Here is a 4073-nt window from a genome sequence, read left to right as displayed (position 1 = left end):
CGATCACCACTCCCAGGTTTCTGGCCGTTCTGGAAGATGTGATGGTTGATGAGCCCAGTTGAATGGAGAAGTTGTGATGACTCTTTGTGTCGGCCGGGATTACAAGCAGTTCTGTTTTAGCAAGGTTCAGCTGCAGGTGATGGTCATTTATCCAGAGCGAGATGTCGGCTAGGCATTCTGAAATGCGTGCAGAAACAGTCTGATCTTCAGGCTGAAATGACAGGTGGAGTTGTGTATCATCCGCATAGCAGTGATAGGAAAAGCCATGTTTCCGAATGACAGAGCCTAGGGATGTCATGTATACAGAAAATAGCAACGGACCAAGCACTGAGCCCTGAGGCACCCCTGTGTCGAGATGTTGGGACTCCGAGACCTCTCCTCTCCAGGATACTCTAAATGTCCTACCTGTGAGGTAAGACCTGAACCATTGTAGCACCACTCCAGAGACACCCATAGCCTTGAGGGTCGACAGGAGTATGTGGTGGTTAACAGTGTCAAAGGCAGCAGACAGATTCAGTAGGATAAGTACAGATGAGTTAGAGGCGGCTCTTGCCAGTCTCAGGGCTTCAATGACTGAGAGCAGCACAGTCTCAGTGGAATGACCACTCTTGAAACCAGACTGGTTGCTGTCCAGGAGGTTGTTCTGGGTGAGAAAGGATGAGAGCTGGTTACATACCACCCGTTGAAGAGTTTTAGCAATGAAGGGGATGAGTGATACCGGTCTGTAGTTCTCTAACATTGCAGGATTAAGAGTGGGTTTCTTCAGTAGCGGGTTATATGGGCCTCTTTGAAGACTGTGGGAAATGTACCAGTGGTGAGAGACGAGTTGATAATGTGGGTCAGAGCGGGAACAACCGATGGAGAGATGGCCTGGAGGAGATGAGTGGGGATGGGATCTAGCAGGCAGGTAGTTGGGTGGTTAGAAGACATGACCTTGGAGACATCATCTTCCTATAGGAGAGAGAAGGAGGGGAACGAGCAGGTGTCAGGTGTGCGGGCGTGAACAAGAGGCGGCGACACGGGGAACTGACTGCTGATGGTGGTGGTTTTCTTTACGAAGAAAGACGCGAAATCATCAGATGTTAAGTCGGATGGAGGTGAGGGGGCAGGCGAGCAAAGAAGAGCAGAGAAGGTTTTAAAGAGAGTACAAGAGTCAGGCAAGTCATTGATTTTAGCGTGGTAGTACTGGGTTATTGCAGAGGAGACATCAGCAGAGAAAGAAGAGATGAGAGACTGATAGAGACCGAGGTCAGCGGGTTCTTTAGATTTGCGCCACTTTCTCTCAGCAGACCTGAGCGTGGTGCGATGCTCACGGAGAACATCAGATAACCAGGGGGCAGAAGTGGATGCCCTAGATGGCCTAGATGTTAGAGGGCATAGGTTGTCTAAGCAGGAGGTTAGTGTGGAGCAAAGAGTGTCGGTGGCACTGTTAGTATCCAAGAGAGAGAGCTGTTCAGAGGGGGGGAGCGTGGCAGAGACCGCAGATGATAAGCGGGAGGGAGAAAGTGATCGCAGGTTGCGCTGGAATGTGACCAGTGGGGAAGCATGTGTAGTGTCTGGAGAAGTTAGGTCGAGATCAAGAGTGATGAGGAAATGATCCGACGTGTGCAGCGGGGTGACCTGGGAGTAATGAGTGGAGCAGTGTCGTGTGTAGATAAGAGCAAGTTGATTACCAGATTTATGGGTTGCTGAAGTGGGAACTCGCTTGAGGTCAAACGACGCAGTCATGTTGTTGAAGTCGGCAGCCTGCGGTTTCTCAAGGTGGATGTTGAAGTCTCCAAGTACCACCAGAGGAGTACCATCGGGGAAGGATGACAGAAGCGTATTCAACTCCTCCAAGAAATGTCCAAGCTGACCTGGGGGACGATATGACCACAACATGAGTTTTAACAGGGTGGATGATAGTAACAGCATGTGACTCAAAGTAGGTGTTGTCACATGAGGGTGGCAGCTGTTTGAATTTCCAGTCGTTGGACTGGAACACATGTATAAATATTTCCTAAATATGTATACATGCATATGTGTATACACGTGTTTATAAATACAAAATTATTATGCAGAGAAATATATTATGTAAACACAAACAATCACAATTAATCGTTTGACAGCCCTATTTTATTATTACATAAAAATGTGTGTTTATCTTTCTTCGTTGAAATTCAATCTGGTCTAAAAGGTTGCACTTAATAAAGTACAAACAGTAAGTTTGGTATCTGCCCCTTGGTTCTTCCTTCAAAGCTGTTGACACATTACAGTGACAGGCAAATAAAACAAGCAAAGCTCTTGAAGCTGTCTGGAGAAACTCCCAGGATTATACTGTATAAACACACAGATTGACCTAAACTAATAGTACATAAAACCAAAATGACAAGAAAAAAGTAAACACATTCCTCAGCTGCAGTGCCACAATAAAACACATAGTTACTGTTGGTCTGTTACAAACATATCTCTCTGTAGGTTTTGTACTTTTCTGGCATTGAAACCTTGTACTGATACTGATACTTGATGATACCGTCCCGCTTGTGTTAGCATTCCTCATTTGTAAGACTCCTTGTGTAAATGCATCTGCTCAATCGATGCACGTTAAACGTAATGCATAGTGAACAACCAGGATTACTCAACTGCTCATAAATCTGTTTGGAACCTTTCCTACATTTTATTGAAACCATGTAAGTGATTGATATATAGACGTGCATATGATTTTTCTTAAGAGCAGTGCTGCTGAAAAAGCATCAACAGCATGACTTTTAGCACCGACTAGATGTGTTGAGTCACAGCCGTTGAAAACTCTTTATTTCAGAAAGGCTATCTGTAATTTTATCCCTGATTACTGAGCACTCAATGATGACTAATGCATTAACAATTCGCCAACAATTATGGAGACATATATTTTAGTGTGCCTTTATGTGATGTATTTACTGACCTACTTCAGTGAGCACATAGTGTGTGTGTGTGTGTGCGTGTGTGTATGTGTGCATGTGTGGTGTGTGTGTGTGTACATGCAGATAAAACCAAGAGTAGTTTAGCCTTTACCAGATTAAAGTGCTAACTTTTAAGGAATAGTGCCCTTAAAGAGATTAATTCTGCTGTCATTTATTTGTAACTTATATGTCGTATTTTACCTTACGTTGTTTTAAAGGTCCAGTGTATGAAATTTAGCGGCATCTAGCAGTGAGTTTGCGAAATACAACTTGAGGTATCATGTTAAGGGAATCTCTTAAAAGGCCAGTATGTGTAACAATTGTCTTGTTTTTTCTTCTTTGTCAAGTCTGTTTGTCAGATTATGGCAATAATATATGAAAATCAATGATGTGATCACCAAAATTTAGTAAAACCATCTCTTCAGGAAATTCACTGTAGATCAGAGCATGTCAACTCACCCGCAGCAATCAAAGTAGCAAATGCTCAGACTTTTCTGTTAGCCACATCATTTTGCTGTATTTTTAGTTATTTTTCTTTCACTGCTGCCCGAATAACCTACAAAGCAAGAACAGGATATAGCTGTCAAATTCAAAAGAAGAGAAGAATAGAAAGGCTTTTACCCGGGTTATAAATGAGGCACTACAAGCTTTCAATACCTGTTTTGTGTGACACTCTTTTCTTTTTCACACACATGCACGTCATATAGAAATATTTTATTACATGAAAATAGCCCTCATTTTCCTTTCTTGTATTATATTTTGTCCGGATCCCCATTCAGTACAAATGTCAGCTGTAACATTTGGCTTCTAAATGATCTTGCAAAGGTTATTTTCTGGCGAGACAGTCATTATTCCAAAGCATGTTCATGACTGAGAGAGGAGTGAGGAGGGACAGAGCTGGGCTCACATAGCCAGACCTTTGACTGCAGAAAAAGGTCTGCAGGAAAGCTGCAAGAAACGTAAGCTTCAGCGCAAGTTCTGCCGGGAAGACTCAATATCAAGTCACCTACTACGTATAGACCTATACAATTAACATCTAACCAATCATCATCCAACACTTGTAGTATATAAGATCGCCACTTACTCTCTGTTTGCGTTCGCAGTTGAAGCCTCTGGATTTTACTCGCGAGCGAACAGTTGAAAAAATGAAAA

Source organism: Triplophysa rosa, linkage group LG6, assembly GCF_024868665.1.
Source record: "Triplophysa rosa linkage group LG6, Trosa_1v2, whole genome shotgun sequence".
Lineage (NCBI taxonomy): Eukaryota > Metazoa > Chordata > Actinopteri > Cypriniformes > Nemacheilidae > Triplophysa > Triplophysa rosa.
This window is presented reverse-complemented; position numbering follows the sequence as displayed.